Here is a 9,736-nt window from a genome sequence, read left to right on the forward strand (position 1 = left end):
GGACTCAGCATGAGAGCAGGGCAGACAACGGAGTAGCAGACTTCCTCCATTGTAAAATGTACTGGCTGGAAATCAAGGAGAGAGTCTAAGGGGAATTCTACTCTCTCTCTCTCTCTCTCTCTCCCTTTCTGTCTCTCTCTCCCCCCCCCCCCTTCTCTTTTCTATTCTTGGTTAGTCTTTACTTTCACTCGCTTTGGTTCAGTTCAGTCTGTCATCTGCCTCTCCCCGGCTCTTTCTGATGCCATCTCCCCCATCTGCTACTCTCTGCATTCACTCAATTACAGACAGACAGACAGACAGACAGACAGACAGACAGACAGACAGACAGACAGACAGACACACACGCACACACACGCACGCACGCACGCACACTCATGCGCACACACACCTCCCCATGTCCCGCCAGTCAATCAGTCAGACTGTTTTCAAAGCCAGTGCTCCCTGCTGCTGTGCCAATGTTGTATACTTCAGCTGACTGTTGTTTAGCTTTTTACTGGGCATCTGACCCCTCTCTCTAGTCTCTCTCTCTCTCTCTCTCTCTCTCTCTCTCTCTCTCGCGCTCTCTCTCTCTCTCTCTCTCTCTCTCTCTCTCTCTCTCTCTGTTGACTCCCGGTCCTCTGGCTCTGCTCCAAAGCTTTATGTCTGCCTCATGTCTTCACTGAGCTCCGCTGGACTGTTCTCACTGACTTACAATCAATTCCTCTCCAACAAACAGCAACTCCACATTTTTTATGGTCAGTGATGACAGATGAGTCAAAAAGGAAAAGTGAATAAGAACAACATCTGCTCATTTTTCACAAGGATTTACCTGACATTCATCTTTCTCAATGGTGAGTGCCGAGCAGAGAGGCATTGGATCCTGCACTGTAAAAGTGTGAGTGTCTTTTCTTCAATGAACCCCTTACGGGTCCATTTGGTTCAATTTGAATACTTTCAGAGCAACAGATCCGTAAGGCTCCATTTGGTAGGAATTGTGTGATATTGACTATTGAGTCTTTGGCAGATTAGACTAAAACCTCCCAAAAATCAGAATTTTCCAGCATGGGTATCATTGTACACCTAAATGGCCACAAAAGAAGGAGATAATCCACTGCCCCTTTCGGCCAACCACTGCTTGTATCTTCATAGCGTATATACACACTTACTTACTTACTTACTCCTCTTCGTCCCCAATGGGACATAAGGCTTCAATGAGCGCTCTCCATTGCATTCGGTCCCTGGCAGCATGTTGCGCCTCTCCCCATGACAGGTTCACTTGTTCCAGCTCTTGTGTCACAGTTCTGCGCCAGGTGGTTTTGGGCCTCCCAGGTTTTCTTTTGCCTGGAGGTGTCCATTTTAAGGCAACCTTTGTGATGTGGTCCTGCTCCATCCTCAGCACATGTCCCAGCCATCTCAGGCGTCTGTGTGTAATATCCTTGGTGATGCTCCGGCTCCTTGTATGTTTGTACAGTTCATTATTGGAGATTTTATTAGGCCAGAAGATCTGGCATATTCGTCGGAGGCATCTGTTGTGGAACACTTCCATTTTCCTCATGTCTGTTTTGACCACTCGCCAGCTCTCGGAACCATACAGCAGAACAGACTTGACATTGCTGTTGTATAGGAGCATCTTGGTTTTAAGACTGTACTGCTTTGATCTCCAGATTGAACGGAGTTGGGAGAAGGCGCCCTGAGCCTTTCCCAGCCTTGCCTTAATGTCTTCTGATGCCCCGCTGTCCTTACTGAGGAGGCTGCCCAGATAAGTGAAATCTTCCACAAACGCAAGTGGTTCCTCATCAACCAGGACGGGTCCTGTGGGGATGGTGTTGACACACAACACTTGTGTTTTGGAGGTGTTGATACTGAGTCCGACCTGTCTGGAAAAGTTGTTAAGCCTGTCAGTTTTAGCCTGCATGTTGTTGTGGTTGGTTGATAGGAGAGCAAGATCGTCAGCGAAGTCAAGATCTTCCAGCTGGGAGAATAGAGTCCATTGGATGCCTCTGGGTCTATCAGCTGTGGTGTTGGTATATACACACAGTGCAGACAAAATGTAAAGGATTTTTAGAGGTGATAATAATGGAATCAGTCCTGTAACAGGTGGGTATGTAATAGTGTCTTGTGGGACAGATCTCAAACGCTGGTTCCCAAAGCAATAAGTCCTAACGGTCTGATAGATGTTGGTCTGAGAACCTCCAACTTCATCTAGCAGAAAGGGGACTTAAATAGCGAGGGACAGTCTAAAGGTAACTCCGCACCAAACAGACTCGTCCAGACTATTGCAGACTACTCCAGACTGCAACAGACTGGTATTCGGTTGGCAAAAGTTGGCATTTAAGTCTGTCAGCCGACTGGCCATTCATGTGCTAATTTGACTTTTAGCCTGCCAGCGTTGCCAGGTCTGCTTATTATAAGCGACTTTGGGCTTGTTTCCCTGCAAAGCCACTTATGTTCCCAGCGTTTTTTCTTCACTGACGTGCAGTGGTGTATTCTTTATTCTTCTTTATTCTTTATTAATTATTAGGATCCCCATTAGCTTCCACAAAGTGGTCGCTAGTCTAAGTAGTGTAAGTAACTAGTACATTTACTCAAGTACTGTACTTAAGTACAATTTTGAGGTACTTTTACTTTACTGGAGTATTTCCAATTGTCTATACTTGTACTCCACAACAATTATTTGAAATGTTTAGTTACTAGTTACTTTGCAGATATAAATCATTATGAAACATACATTAACCTCTTTTGCCCTATTTTATACCTATAAGCTATTTGAAAATAGCAGATCTACAAGCTCACAACGTGTTGCGATGCACGCGTTCTGAGCTTGTAGATCTGCTATTTTCAAACATTTTGGTACTTTTACTTTTGGTACTTTAAGTACATTTTTATACCAATACTTTAGTACTTTTACTCAAGTAAATGTTGAATTCTGGACTTTTACTTGTAACAGACTCAGAGTACATCTATTGCATTCAAGCCTGGAATTTCGTCATTTTAGGGGCAAGGCCACTTGGCCTTTGGTGTTGTAATTTTTTGGAGGGCACAAAGGCCCTGCCCGGTCTTCCTGCCAGGGCAGGAAGGCCATCCAAAAAAATAATAATGATTTTTAAGTCCAAAAATGATTTTTAAGTCCACGGAAATAATGCATTTAACTTGAAGGTTAAGGATCATTGTATTTTAATATATTATAAGAATAGTATAACTATCTGTGAAATATAACCCGTTTATTTCACAAAATAATGTGTTGGCAAATGACCAATATTTAGTTATATAGGTCTCAATATGTCACATTCAGCCCTGGACTTCACTGACTGAAGTAGGGGTCACATTAATCACATTAGATTCACATAATGTATTTTACCCACAATTAATTTTCATTCAAATGAAATGTTAATGAACTTGCACTAATAATGACTTTAGTTGATTTTTCACTCTTTAAAATATAGTATTTCTTAATTATTAATAATTACAGCTTCTTTTTTTTTCACGATTTTTTATTGTTTTTAAATAATAATAAAAAAGGAACATACAAGATTTCCACCCGACAGCCATAATATATAGCCAATATATGGTTCTGTATCAGTATATGAGTCCGTTTTTGCAGATTTCATTCTAATTGGCTACTATGCCTGCATATGAATTTCATGAGCCTGGGTAGGTCACCCTGGCTTGGCGGAGATATGCCCTGTAGCGCACACTCCGCCAGTGATGTAAAGTAACTAAGTACATTTACTCAAGTACTGTACTTAAGTACACTTTTGAGGATTTTTTACTTTACTGGAGTATTTCTAATTTTCAGTACTTTTACTTCTACTCCATACATCTCTGAGGAAAATATTCTACTTTTACACCACTACAATTATTTGAAAACTTTAGTTATTAGTTACTTTGCAGATATAAATTATTACATTATAAAACATACAGTAACCACTTTAGCTCTATTTTATACCTAGGCTATTTGAAAATAGCCGATCTACAAGCTCACAACACGTCGCGAAGCGACGCGTTGTGAGCTTGTAGATCTGCTATTTTCAAACATTTGAGTACTTTTACTTTTGGTACTTTAAGTACATTTTGATACCAATACTTTTGTACTTTTACTCAAGTACTTCTACATTGCAGTATTGATACTTTTACTTAAGTAAAACATTTGAGTACTTTTTCCACCACTGCGCTCCACACAGCAGCAGCAGGTGAAAGCAATTCACTTAAACGAGGGTTGTGTTGCGCACCAAAACTGCGCGAAAGTAGGTCAAATCAATCAATCTCTCTCTCTCTCTCTGGGAGCAACAACGAGAAACAGTGAATGTAGGTTTTCATAGACATGGTCGCTTGTTTCTCTCACATAATCTGGCAACACCGACAGCCCTTTGTTGTCACTGCCACTGCTCTGCCAGTCGGCTAAAAAGCTGAACATGTTCGGTCGGCTCTGGGTCGGCCGAAAAGGTCCCGACGGACCCCTAACCGACTGGCCGACGGACCCCTAACCGACTGGCCGACGCTTCCCGAAGCCAAATCGGCCCAAAGTCGGGCCGATTTGGATTGGTCTGGAGCCAGCTTAACAGAACACAGATGTGAGTTTAAATGCCTTTATTTGTGTGTACATGCATGTGTGTGTGTGTGTGTGTGTGTGTGTGTGTGTGTGTGTGTGTGTGTGTGTGTGTGTGTGTGTGTGTGTGTGTGTGTGTGTGTGTGTGTGCGTGCACCGTGCGGTTGTGTGTGTGGATGCATGCATGCGTGCGTGCGTATGCTGTGTGTGTTGCCTTATCATAATCTGCACCACTCCAGAAATAACCAGGTGTCACAATGTGCTGATCTTTTTCCAACAAAATGAACCATTGCCACATAAAAAAAACAGAGGTTTTCTGAACCAGAACGTGATGTATACTCTGTCAGGCAGACAGAGATGCTGGGCCCACCACCAGTAATCCATTAAAGACCGCCTGTCGCTTCATATAAGCTGGAGACCCATTCTCATATAGTTTAAAGGCCCATACGATGGTACCGTGCCGGGTGAGCTCTTGCAGGGCTGCAGGCAGCCCTTCCGTAAAGCCATAAAACAGAGTGGGTGTTTACTGTAAGCCAAAGGGCCACCCAATATAACTGTCATTAACAGTGGGGAGATCAAACCACAGTGTGAAAAAAACAAACCTCAAATCACCCCGCTGGAATTTACTTAGGTGGTTTTACACTAGAGATTGGATTGTTACTGTTTTACGGCTCAGATAATTAGCAAGAGAATACAGTTTTTACGCCGTAAAATCCTGAGTGTTGCTTTAACTCTGAGATCCATTTGGTTACATTTGTACGCTTTCAGAGAGAGTGGATAAATTACCACTGAGGATTTTCTTGTGTACAATTTAAAGTCCTTTTAGAGGGACCCAATTTAGCCATATGAACTTAAGGGAATACTTTGTTTATATGTTTGATAAATGGGTTGAGAATGATGGAACTTTGGAATCCAAAAGGGGTTGCTGTCATATTCTCTGCGGAAGGAGGGGGTTTATAAGGTCACACTTCTTTCTGTACAAATTCACTTACACCCCCAAAGCCGCCCCATTCATTAGAATTACAGCATGTATTTACCAGTGTGACTCAACTAAGAACACATTCAAGTGAGAACAACCTCCTTAGAGGAGAAACCCCGCAAGGGGAGAGAGGGTTACATACACACGCGCGCATGCACGAGTAGACGCACGCATGCATGCACACAAGCATGCATGCACACAAGCATGCATGCACGCACACACATAAAAGAGTTGTAATTTTCCCCATGGGTTTTCTGTGGTAAAATAACATGTTGTCATTTAAGTCAGTTATATAAAATTAGCTCACTAGATCCCAAACTATCTTCACTTAAGCCATATATATACAGTACAAATAGCAAAAATATATTATATTATAAATATTTAAATATTAAGCTCACAGCTTGTAGATCTGATATTGTCACTAATTTCTTATTTCTGTGTTGTTTTAATGATGTTACCTTTGTTCTGTTTTTATTGTGCGAATAAATAAATAAAATCAAATAAATCAAAGTGTTTAAAAGCCTGCTTTTTTTTATCACACTCAACAGAATATTTGCAGAGACAGAACAACAAATGTCAGATGGGCTTTAGCCACTGCGGTGCTAACACGCCACAGAGGCCAGCTGTGACAGTTAGCGCCCAGACATTGTGAATGTGTTTGGCACGTTACCGCTGGCCTGTGGGACAACGCTGCCACTTGTATCACACATGGGGTCAGAGGCCAGCGTTTCATGTCTCCTGTATTGGGTTACAGAGGAGCGGGGTCTGCCAGGGGCTTTGTTCTGGTCCAGCTACTGATTGACGGAGCCACCGCTAATGGCAGCCATGATGAGGGTCATGATGAGGAACAGAGAGGGAGAGGATGTGTCTGGTTCAGGTGGATGGTCTGCATCAGATCAACACCGTCTGAGGTGTACCGCCACCCCAAAACAAAGGTCACTGTGCGAAAACGCTTTCAACCTGGCGTCCCTACTTTGGGCCCAAAATTGCCAGTTTCTTTTTAACCCATTTAGACCTGAGGCCGATTCCAAAAAACTCCTTCTAAATCTAAAAAGTTTTCTGAAAAACGTCAAATATTTATTCAAAAACGACCAAAAAATGATGTTGCTATATACTGTACATAGCAACAGGAACCCCAAAAGGGGTTCCCGTCCTGAAAGGTATAGTTACAAAAAGGGGTTCCCGCCAAAAATGGGTTAAATAGCAAAAATAGCCAATCTACGAGCACAGCTTGTGTAGATCGGCTATTTTCGCTATTCAACAAGCTACGAAATATATACGCCTCAAGGGGTTAATCTCAACCCTGTTTTTACTGAGCTACTCGTGTGAGATTTGTTTAGGGGTTCTAGTGAGTAAAAAAAATAAACGAAAGAAAAAAGAGAAAAATGCAGCACTGTGTGTTTTTTCCCAACGTTTTGCATGATGAATGACTTAGCAAGAAAAATATCTATCAAATGAAAAAGACAAGACTGGGTCCAATAACGGCTTGCCTTTATGAGGATCTGAGACTTCATGTGGCCAGTCTATGACGCCAGTCGTCTATATGACCTATAAATGACTCCATATTTGATTCAACACACCATTCTCTTCCTTAAAGGCCTGGCTCTGAAAAAGAGCGTACTCTAACCGATGACATCATCCGTGCCCAGATTAGGAAATTCCGAACCCCAATATCTCCCATTATAAAAAAGTAAAAAGTATGTGCACAAGAAATATATGGCACTGACCGGTCCAGCGGATTGTGACATTAGCTCCGAACAGGCACCCAGACAGACACACAGACCCTCTTATAAACGGCTTAGCCTCTATCAGAGGAACATAACAGAATTCCTATAGGACAATACACATTCTCAATGTGCACCAAGCGTTAATCGAAAGCACGTTCAATGCACACATTCCATTAGCCTCGATAATCATCTTTCATAAGCAGGTGTGTCATACCACTTATATCCTACCCAAACAAACACATTATTAATGTCTTTCATGGGCTTCTATGCTTTAAACGTCAACCAAATAAACACGAGACTAATCTTTGTCTTGATCTCCTGTAGAGAGCAGATCTCTGCTTTCCTGTTGGGATCTATGGCATGGCATTCCATCACAGTGTGGTTTATTGTGTTTGTGTAGTGGTTTGAGTCTGGTCCTCAGTTTTATTGTATAGTGGCAGGACAGATGAAAGGTTTCCCTCTGCTGGGCTTGGATAAACAACAGTACACAATCATTGCCGGGCCTATACCAGCAGAGCGGTGATTCATACCACACAAATATACATTAATCAACATCCGCAGAAATTTGCAGAAATTGAGCCGAATGTTGCTGTTGAATAAATATATTAGGAATCCTAAGTCTAATTATTATGTACTTTTGAAATGGCGTAGCTATCCTAATGTATGCCAATGCCTTGACTCACACTTAATGGCAGTTTACAAGGTTGGACAGGCCTTTCCGTTTTGTCCCTGTGTGTGTGTGTGTGTGTGTGTGTGTGTGTGTGTGTGTGTGTGTGTGTGTGTGTGTGTGTGTGTGTGTGTGTGTGTGCGCGTGTGCGCGCTTGTACGTGTGCATGTTTTATTTATTGGGGGGTTCTCTAAACAGGATAAAACTTGGGGGTTTAGGGGGTTAAGGTGGAGGGCTGTGCGCGCTCGTGTGTGTGTGTGTGTGTGTGTGTGTGATGTGTTATTTTTGGGGGTTGGGGTGGGGGGGGCGGTTGCTGTTATCAGCTCACATGTTTTTTCCTGAGTCTCAGCTGCTGATCTCTCTTGGGGGGCCCGGGGGTACCCCCCTCAATGCTCCACGCTCATTGCACACACACACACACACACACACACACACACACACACACACACACACACACACACACACACACACACACACACACACACACACACACACACACACACACACACACACACACACACACTTCAGCTAGATGGAGTATCCCACTGAGCAGGGAAAACATTTTGTGCAAACATTTTATGCTTCATTAATCGGTAATGAATCAAGTATTCCCCAGTGCAACTCTAATGGATTAGTTGACTCAACGCATTAATTATTAATGGATCAAAGCCTTCAGGTTAATAGAAATCAAATGCTGTACTGTGCTGTGCACTGCACGGTATTGTATTAGTACTACTGAATTGTATTATATTGTACTGTATTGTATTATATTGAGTTTATGTTGGTTAAAACTATAACTATATAATATAAACGTTATATTACAAAATGATCTGCCTTGTAAATGCCCCAAATAATATTCAATGGTCTAGTTATATCTTCAGGGCAGTTATTACATTTGTTAAATCATATTACTATGGGTTCAAATAGTATTGAAACAGATGGAAAAAATGTTATGTTCAATTCACCTCCATTAAACACAATCTTTCTCTTTCAAAAACTTTCAAAAACTGTATTAGTATTAGTAAAAATTAGACCCCTACTTCTCAGAGATAAAGCTACAATATGGGACTAATCTTAATGAATAAACAATAGACTATGTTATAAAATATAATAATCTGCAGTGGTTAGAGGTGGCCTCCCTATCTTTCCATTGAGAAAGTCAGTATAGCTCTGGTGTAGCTTAGGACAGAGGTTCTCAACCTTTTCAGGCCGCGACCCCCCCAAAATAATCATGTTTGAACTGGGGACCCCCCACCCTGACAAGCACTTGGAATTGTAGGAGTTGAGGCATTACATTTTGTTTGACTCTGTTCCACAGATAAATATTGTTTGCTGAGCAAGCTCACAACGCCTCGCGTTGCGAGAAGTTGTGAGCTTGTAGATCGGCTATTTTCAATTCTTTCTTTCTTATATTATTTGACAATTTAGTTAATTTTGACCAGTTTTTATACTATAGTTTGATGATGACTTTTGACGCAGTAATATTCTAATTTCTTATTTATTTATTTTATTTTAGAGGTATTAAAAAGGTATTAAAAGTTATTTAAATTGTCACATGCAGATACCCTGTATAGTATACACTTATACTATGTTAGTTTGTTTAACTGTTGAGTGAGGAAACAATGTTTCACATTAAGCAAATCATCTGAGGACCCCCCTGGGGGTCCCGATCCACAGGTTGAGAACCACTGGCTTAGGACACTCTACTGGTTGACATTGTTATTTGAAGCAGACGGCGCACCCGATTAGACACTAGATGCGCCACCATCTCTATTGTAGTTCGGACATTCAGGAGATGGAGACATCGGACATAAAACGTACAGATTGTAGCTTTAAAT

The sequence above is a fragment of the Gymnoscopelus braueri genome (assembly GCF_963280865.1).
Source record: "Gymnoscopelus braueri genome assembly, chromosome: 2".
NCBI classification, from domain to species: domain Eukaryota; kingdom Metazoa; phylum Chordata; class Actinopteri; order Myctophiformes; family Myctophidae; genus Gymnoscopelus; species Gymnoscopelus braueri.